We start from the raw sequence: 9979 nt of genomic DNA, 5'->3' as shown, positions 1-9979 counted from the left end.
AGTGTTTGTTACCTTGTCTCATAGGAAAACTCACATCTCCTTGATTTTGTTACTTGTTTTCTCCATGCCAATTCTCCATATATGTCTCTCTATTGTTGTTCATTGTTAATACCCATAGTTTGTGCATAGTTTTGTACTTTGTCCATTTCCATTAATCTGAATTCAAGTTTTTAGTCTTAAATCCCTTCTCTTGGGTTCGACCCTTACTTCCCTTTACTACTATTCTTAATTGCATAGTGTAGAGTCGACTTTGGTTTATAAATTGTTAATTTGATAGGTTAATTCTAGTATTTTACGACACCTAGTTTATTGCTATCACTCGCATTGACAATTAAACTAATATAAGCTAGTACGTACTTTATAGTACGATAAAATCAAAAATACCAAAAGAGGTCCGGATGATAGTAAAATCCAACATAAAATTATCCAAAAAAATCGTAAATAATGTCAAGTAACTAGCTAGACAAGGACACTTGGTAGTTTGAAAGTGGTAGGAGCTTCAATCATATAGGCGCAATGTCAAAGGGGCTTCAATCAACATATGAAGGCGCATCTTCACCATATGACAAATCTGAAACCTATAACGGGCAAACATGCTACTTCAGTTGTTAGCCTTGACAGTTGACACCACTAGATGGCCTGGTGATTCAACATCGATTCCTAGAGGTTGGGTGAGTTCAGCAAATGGACAGAATAGCTAATATTGTAAGTACCAACTGCTTAAAGAGAGCCAATGAAACAACACAAATCTTGTAGTTACTAAGGGAAATGAACTACTCTCTTTATGCTAGTCATTAATTTATCTTTGTTCAAAATTTCTCACAAAATTGGTAAAGGTAAACAATTGATTAAGAAAGAGAGTACAAACTAACCATAAACTATACAGAACCTTCACACTTGCAATAGTATCGGTTCCCATTATCTTGATTCTAGCCAAACCATTTACCTATCATAAATTCAGTGGCAAAAACAAAGATCAATTTGTACCCTAGTTCGATAAAAACTCGAATCCTACACAGAAAAAGAAGTCCATTCTACTGACAAGTTCAATTGAGATTTCTCCATTACAATACCCCAACAAATCAATATTACTACTGACAAGTTTAATTGAGATTTTAAGTTCAAATTTCCGATTTTTTTCCCCTAACTTGTCTCGTTCCAATATATAGTAAACCTTGTTCCGCCACTATCCAAGTACTACTAATAAATTCAATTTAAAGCATCAAAGCCAAGCAAATCCCGTTAAATACACAAGGAGAATCAACTATATTGATTAATTAAGAAAGACAAATAAGAAGACCTATTTTAAATTATACCCAATTGAATATACAAAAGAACAAACCATGGAACCTTAAATTTTACTCCCTCCGTCAGTCATTTTTTTACCTTTTTTATTCTTTGTGGCGAGTATTTTAGTTGAAGGTAAACAAATGATTTGAGACGAAGGGAAGGAGTAGTATTGTACCTGAAAGAAGTTGTCAATTGGTCGCGGGTTGTCAGTTGGCTGCTTACTTGTGTTGTGGTTTTATTTTGGAGGTAGGCTGCTAAACCTTGGCCAATGTAATTATGGCAGAGACAGCGGATGTGTCAAAACTGTAGAAATTCGTCATCACTTACATTAATTTCTGGCTGATCACTTGAAGAACTAGCATCAGCGGTAATTACTTGATCCATGGCACTCCTGTACCGCTCAGAGCTGTCTGCGGAAACACAGAAGTTCAATCCATAAGCAGATGCTCCATTTAGCTCTAATACTTAACTAGATGTGACAATAGTGTTGGGATTAGTTTCAGGGCAGAAATTGAAGAATCAAACATCATTCAACCGCCTCATCAGAAATTTACCAAATTCAGGACGTTTACAAGACACTATCATTTGATAAAAGGAAGAGGAAATTTAACAGTCACATTCAGAAGGATGTTCAATGCAAAATGTTATAAAGCAATTAAGGGATTTGTAGTAGTGACAGCTTTATTCCATCTGAGTCTATTAGTTCTTTTTGTGTGTGTGTGTGTGTGTGTTAAGTATGTTAATTAAAAGTAAACTAATAACTGAAACCTGAAGACTGAAGAGTATATATTAACGTGTTTGTAAGCTTTTCTCTCTAAAAGAACCGTCCATACAGGAAATGGGAAAAAAGATGACACCACCGGGGCACAACCTGTAGCGGATCCAGAATTTTTTTCTTGTGGGTTTCCCATGGAAAATATGGTATCTACATAAAGAAAAAAATTTACGCTATTTTTACCTAAGGATTTGACCAAAATACTTCGAAAAATATTCGTTTGTGGTGACTCCGGACCACAGAAAGAGGCCCCTGGTCCCTGCATTGGGTACAAATAACTAGTGGCTCTAGCTCAGAAAAGCTACACAATCACCTTAGTTATGTTATAGTGTACTACCAACTCAAGAATGTAGAGTAATACGCTATCAAAATATAGTCAATTCAACAAAATATGCTATCAGCTTAAGATATTTTAACTATTAATTCAAGAAAGAATACTAGTAGCTGAAGGAAATTGTACCATACTCTTTTGTATACTATTTGCTTAAGAAAATTATAAATACTACAGTTTCGAGAGAAATCTTAATTGGTTTTAATTGTTCAATGGAATGATCCATTAACTCAACCAATGGGTCAACCATGACCGGTCTGCTTATTGCGTGATATTAAAATATAACGTATACGTATAAACTAAACTTTAATAGTTTGATACTAGGGCAAAAATAAACTGTTAGGGAGTACAATTCTAACAATATAATAACACATAAGATCAATGTTGGATTGAAATGTACCCGCAAGCTAGGTCCCTTGCTTGAGTTCCTGTTAGCTTGAAAGTTAGAATAAGTCATGAAAAATGAAGGGTCGGTTAGTCAGGTCAAATGACTTGTCATTTTCCACAAGTAATGCCCAACACGCAGCTAAACTTGGTCTCAGATTGACAAATAATTCATTACTTTGGTCTAGAGTTAATAAAAGCAAATAGAAAAGCCTACGATGAAGTTCTAAAATAGATTAGTGTAGATTATATGCCCATTTCAGTACATGGAATTTCAAGCAAGCTTTATTTAATACTCGATAACTAAAATACAGTAGCAAATCACATGAACATGTTAAACAACATAACATTTGAGCAATCAAAATATAATGGATGGTTAATTACACTTCTGACACATCCCAAGACCCAAGTGATTGGACTCAGATGCTAACATACACATACTGACCCGAGCCGAAAAACTTGGGTGGCAGGTCAATGCTATAATACTAACACAAAGTTGACCATTTCATTTATAATGAAAACATTATCATCATGTCTCATATGATTTCCACGCGATGCAACTCGAGCAGCTGAATCAGCCACCATTATTATAAATTAGATGACCAGTTAAAAACTAATAGCAGAACAAAACAAATATAGTATGATTGTTTTATAGTCATGAGCTTTAGTTGTTTTTTGTTCTTTTGACTGTAAATTTGATGTTTACATCGTTTGTATACCATGTACTCCCTCAAAAACTAATACAACAAGAGCTATTGATCAAAGAACACACCACCACCCAATTCCCACCATCTGCCCATCCTGCCTCACGTCAGTCCACAACCCGCCACTATCAGCGTCCTGCCACTACCGCTCATAACAACCCCCGCCTAGCTAAACCAACAACCACAACACCAACCATAAATATGGAATCGGAACATAATTAAAAAAGAAACTCAAATTAACAACTTTAATTTGAATCTTAAAACTTCGAACCAAAACCCTAAATTTCATAATTGAACTTAAAATCAAACAAAAAATAAGAATCAGAATTAAACAAAGAACGAAATCGAGTTCAGATAGCACCGAACTATCTGAATATGTCCCGAAGAGCAATAACTTAATCATCTTTGTTGATGATCGGAATTATGAAGCACGCCCATAATCCGATTAAAGCAATTAAAATTACCATCAATAACATACAAGTAATTGAAAATGAATGAAAAAACCGTACCTATGATTGTATCTTTGTGAGTTGAATAATTAGAATTGATTGGTAGATTGAACAGAAAATTTCTTATTGAATCGTCTTTGCTGATGATTGAACGGAATATTGATGATTATTGAATCGGAATTTGAAGGTTAGGGTTTTTTTAATTGAAGAAATGAAGACGTAACGAGTGGCATTGATAAAGTGGGCGATGGGTTAGCGGGAAATTTTAGATAAAATTTATGTATTGCGCTATAATTAGAAGTATATGGAGCGGTTTCCCAAAAAAATAGAATTGGAGGGTTATTACCGTTGACGCTTTATAAAAGCATCAATACAAAAGCGTCATTAATGTAAGGGGTTTGTAGTAGTGATAGTTGGATTAATATGCTTGTGTTCAAACATAACCCTAACAAAAGTATAACTATAACAAAAAAAAAGGTTTTTTGATAACTACTACCTTTATACTACACGGTTTTAAGAACTACTACCAAAATAATTTTCGTTTAAAAACTACTACGTTTGATTTTTTTTAAAAACACTACCAAATCTCATCCAAACCCAATAAAACACAATTTTAACCATTTATTTTTGAATTTCCATCTTAAGGTGTAAACTTTATCCCTTTAGCATTACCAATACTATCGTTTGCCAATCATTTTGGGGAAAGATCACTTTAAATTAGTTTCATCTAATTCACCTATCTAACGTAATTAAGGTAAAAAAGTTGCTTAAACTTCATCAAATTAACTAGTTTAAGGGATAAAATTAACAACTTAGGATGAAAATTCAAAAATAAATGGCTGAGATTGTGTTTTATTGAGTTTGGATGAGATTTGGTAGTGTTTTTAAAAAAATTCAAACTTATTGGTATTAGTTTTTAAGCGAAAATTATTTGGTAGTAGTTCTTAAAACATGGTAATACAAAGGTAGTAGTTATCAAAAAACCCCAAAAAAAATGTATACATAATTAAAAAACAGAAATATAATGAAAAGTCCACATATTTCAAGTGATCCTGGGAACCACCTTCACGCTCACAAGTCAATCATTTTACGAGATTGAACCTCGTCGACATTGTCGCAAAACTTGTCTAGTTTGTGGCAATTCTTCTTCTCTGCTTACAAACCCCGCTAGCATCTGGATAATCATCATCGGTTATACATTTTAGTCCATTACAACATTGAATTCCTTCATAACCGCCACAAAATTCGCCAAATTGGTGGCATTTTGTCTTACAAACTCCACCAGCGTCAGAGGAATCACCATAAAATTGACATTTTAGTCCGTTACAACAACGAATATCAGAAATACCACCACAAAATCCTCCAGCTTCGTGACATTTTGGCTTGCAAACTCCACCTGAGTCTGGGTAATCACCATCGTGCTGACATTGTAATCCATCACAACACCGAACACCTGTGATACCACCACAATATTCACCTGTATGGTGACATTTTGGCTTGCAGACTCCACCAGCATCAGGATAATCACTATCAACTTGACATTTTAGTCCATCGCAACACCGAATTCCCGCACTACCACCACAAAAATCCCCTGCATGGTGACATTTTGGCTTGCAAATTCCACCGGCATCAGGATAATCACCATCTTGCTGGCATTTTAGTCCATCACAACATCGAATTCCTGTAATACCACCACAAAATTCACCTGCATGGTGACATTTTGGCTTGCAGACTCCGCGGGCATCAGGATAATCACTATCCACCTGACATTTTAGTCCATCACAACACCGATTTCCTGTGGTACCACCACAAAATTCACCTGCATGGTGACATTTTAACTTACAAACTCCACCCGCTTCAGGATAATCACCATCTAGCTGACATTGTAGTCCATCACAACACCGATTTCCTGTGGTACCACCGCAAAATTCACCTGTATGGTGACATTTTGGCTTGCAAACTCCACCAGAATCGGGATAATCATCATCATGCTGACATTTTAGTCCATCACAACACCGAATTCCTGTGACACTACAAAATTCACCTACATGGTGACAGTTTGGCTTGCAAACTCCACCTGCGAAGGGAAAATCGCTACTTAGTTGACATTTTTGTCCATTACAACACTGAATTCCTGTTATCCCTCCACAATATTCGCCAATTTGTGGACAATTTATCTTGCAGTCTCCGCCTGCATAGGGAAATTCATCATTTGACTAATTTGGCTTACAAACTCCTTATTAATTTTAGTATTTTACTAAACAAGCAATTTGAAGGCTTGAAGCTATGATTAATAAGATTGAAAGAATGTGCGAGTGTCCATTAAATCTAGACATTTCGTGTACGTATAACATTTATACTCCGTAACATTTACTCATGTATTTTGAGATATGACAGAAACAAGTTCAAAATGTTAGAATGACGTATAAAAAAGTTAGAAGGAATATGAAGGAAAGTCAATGGAATTACTCGTACATATTATCGCAACATTGTCTTTAGAAAAGAAAACTAAATCACATATTCCTTCCATCTCATTCATTTACTTACCCTTGATTAAATAAACTCTTACGAAAAATAAGAAAGGTAAATAAATGACTGGAACGGACCGATGCTAGTACTCTGTAGAACAAACATGAAAATGCATGTAAATATGTAAAGGATGGATGCAAACTTACCTGATGAGTTTAGGAACACAAACAAAAGAAAGATCAAGATAATGCTCTTCATTTCTATAGGTTTATGTGATTGGATCGATGTAAGTGTACGGCGTAAAACCTTGAGTATAAATAATAATACGGAGTAATCCATTGTTGCAAATTGCAATATAATAGTATTATGGTTCGTATGCCATTCTGTAGACAGTAGACGTTGAACAAGTCAGTATTTCTAAACTAATGGATTGCAGATCATGCATGCTACTCTTAATTTTATTTTATTTTGATAGAAATTCTGCAATTAAATTAAATCGTCGAGGTGGAAAGATTCATAAGCATATACGGAGTATCAACGTAGAGGGTCGTCTCGAAAAAGACGGGGAATAGAGGCCATGTCCATGTTACAAAGTTTAGTATCGACTTTTGATCCATATGATCGTAAATCAAAGTTCTTAATAAGTACTCCACGTGTGACCTATCATAGTTATTTGTTTACATTTAATTAAAATACTTTTAAAAAGAGCGTTAAAGGTAAACAATGACTTAAACAAAGAGAGTATTTCTATTTCATTGGCTCTCTCTTTAAAATTAAATAGGAATGTGATGGACGAGTATATTAATGTTAGAGTATAAAACCGCTTCTCCAACCATCAACTTAAGTAAATTGTTTTATGAAGTATGATTACATACAGTTGACAAGTAAGCCTCGTCCAACTATACTTCCTCGTTGCTACCATGTCTATCACAGTTGGCAATTCTTGTATCAGCTGTCTTGACGTATAGACTATTGTATGTCACGATCTCGACAATTAATTAAACGGATTGGTTTAATTAACGAAAATAATATACCAACTAATGAATTATTATCAACGAATTTAAAATGTAACAGATTTAAAACTATAAGTGAGCAGAAATTGTGTTGTCATTGGTGAATTAATTAGGAAAATAAGATAGCGCCACTATGTGGTATATCTTTGCTTCTAATACGTGAATTAATTAGGACTAAAAGGTCTCTACTCGTAAATTAGAGGGTGAAAAACTAAGAAATTCCATAAATTTTCAATGAAAACTATATCAATTTTACTTTTAATTATTCAAAATTCCAATAATATTACTGATAAATACCTTAATACATTAAAATTTCCGTCAATAATGGTGTTCCAAAATTATATATAAAATCATATTCCGACCTATGTTAAGAACATACAGAAACTATTAGTCGTTGAACCATAATATAGTGATTTTGGCCCTGTTTGGCAACAACAGAAGCGGATTCAGAATAGCGGATAATGTTAGCAGAATACAGTTAGCAGATTTTACTAGCAGGTTCGACTATCAAAATAAATTAGCATAATTAAAAAGGAGTGTTTGGTAATTAGCAGATGATAAGATAATTAGAATGGTTTCATGTATAAATTGAATATGCTAATACAATATGCTCCTATTAGCAACATAATTAAAAACAATAGATTTCGGCCAATTTGCTATCAGAATACGCCATTTACCAAATACATCAAAATATTAGATTGCTTTGTCAATCTACTGATTAAGCCGGAATTTATTAATTTTATTCAATATGCTATTTTTCAAACAGGGCCAATTTATCAACTTAAATATGTTGATTACGAATGATAATGTGAAGGTTAATTACTGATTTTGTTGGTTAGCAATTAAATAGTTTATTCATGATTAAGATTGTACCAAGAGTCGGGTTTTTAATACTCCCTTCGACTCAATAGGATGTTTACACTTTTACTCCATACTAGTCGTTGCTCCGCGCCTTACCGGGCGCGGAACCCCAATTTGGTTGTTTGTTTACAGAACGTCGTGAGGCATCAAAATAAAAACGATGATTCCCTTTCACATCGGTGGAAACAATGGTAGAACATAGTAATTATTATACTACACGTAAGACAAGCGCGTAAAAGAAAGACATTTACATAAAATACTTTAAGCATGGCTTTAGAATAAACACAAATCGAAAACACATGGCCAGTAAAGGAGACCTGTTTCCTCTAAAAACTAAAGTACACTGTGCGAACCAGACTATATCATGATATGCTTAAAAAGTTGCTCTTTGAGTTTCTTATGGTAGGCGATTACAACAATTTGAGTGCAGAGCGCACAAGGAGAGATGAACAGCAGTGTAGGCACATACAACCATAAGCATTTGGCTTCATGCCTGGCTTCATGAGGAACCTGAGCATAGTTGATCGACATTATAAATTAAACACACAAGCTGTAAACTCTCCTGCATTACCACCAGAAAAATATAAGAACTAACAGAAGATAGAAGCATTACATCAATGCCATAAAAATATCAGATATGAAGCTTTAAATGGACCTGGGATTCGCAAATGGGTATGAAGCATTTTTTATCTTTTGAGGTACGTGTAACAGAAATCGCATAAATATTTCCCAAGAAAATGGCAGTAGTATAAGGCTTCAAATGGACTCCCCCTCTCTCCCTCCCTCTATCTAACCAGTGTCATACACTTTATCCATGTTGATATATTTAGTGTGACAAAGGATAACATATCAACTCCCTCTCACATGATACAAAACCAAATAAAAATATGAGGCACAAGTAATAAGGATAGGATTATCTTGTTAAATTATTTAGCTGTATCAAGATATTCAGATGCTTTATCCAAACAGTTTCAAGGTGCTTTGTTTGAGTTGTTTTTTGAAGGACCGAACGAGATTGTACTGGAGTTTTACCGGACTTTTTGGAAAGGTGTGACAACAGGATTGTGATAGGTGGTCACCAAGGTGGTAAGGCAAAGCCATAAGGGCGGTCGATTGGTGGTTAAAAGAGGATAATTATTATTAAAAATCCAGAGTACAGTCGATCGGTACAATCTCAATCGCATGACTAAGTTACATAATCTTCGAGACTTCGACCCCTAGTTCGACTAACCTCTCCTAAACCACCACCTTAAGGTCACTTCCCCTAGAGCATCCTATCACCTGACCAAAACCCAGACTCGTAGGACCACCAGAAGGTAGTTAGATACCTTCTGTTCACAAACGTAGATTTCTTGACCAGAAACCGTGACCAGCCCTATTTCTACCCCTCCATCGACCATAATCCGTGCATCAAGAACCCTATACACAACCCTAGACCCATCATCTACACTTTAGAATAAAAATAATGTAGGATAGGATAAAATATCATACAAAACATTCCTTCAAAAAAGTTAACAAGATAACAACGCAATCCGTTCCTTCTCCAACACCTCCTCTTTCACGGTTGATTTGAGAGCCTTCAAATTCTATTTCCCTCTTCATTCTCTCCCTATTAATACACCCTCCTATGACCCTTACAAGACACGAAAAACCAGAGCAAAAATCCTTACTAAAAACGACAGAAAACTCCCTCAAAAACCGAG

The 9979-nt window shown here is 34.9% G+C and overlaps 2 long non-coding RNA genes across 2 annotated transcripts; both read right to left on the bottom strand.

Moving 5' to 3' along the window:
* Positions 1 to 324: 324 nt before the first annotated feature.
* Positions 325 to 1785, bottom strand: LOC141656000 (uncharacterized). The gene is made up of 3 exons (XR_012548282.1): positions 1466 to 1785; positions 873 to 946; positions 325 to 578 (listed from the first exon to the last, which is right to left on the bottom strand). It is a non-coding gene; the product is annotated as an uncharacterized LOC141656000 (long non-coding RNA).
* A 223-nt stretch (positions 1786 to 2008) lies between these two features.
* LOC141655999 (uncharacterized) lies at positions 2009 to 4127 on the bottom strand. The gene is made up of 2 exons (XR_012548281.1): positions 3994 to 4127; positions 2009 to 2824 (listed from the first exon to the last, which is right to left on the bottom strand). It is a non-coding gene; the product is annotated as an uncharacterized LOC141655999 (long non-coding RNA).
* Positions 4128 to 9979: the final 5852 nt, after the last annotated feature.

This window comes from Silene latifolia, chromosome 5 (assembly GCF_048544455.1).
Source record: "Silene latifolia isolate original U9 population chromosome 5, ASM4854445v1, whole genome shotgun sequence".
In the NCBI taxonomy this organism is placed as follows: domain Eukaryota; kingdom Viridiplantae; phylum Streptophyta; class Magnoliopsida; order Caryophyllales; family Caryophyllaceae; genus Silene; species Silene latifolia.
Note: the sequence above shows the minus strand (reverse complement) of the source record. Positions and strands in the feature narration are given on the sequence as shown.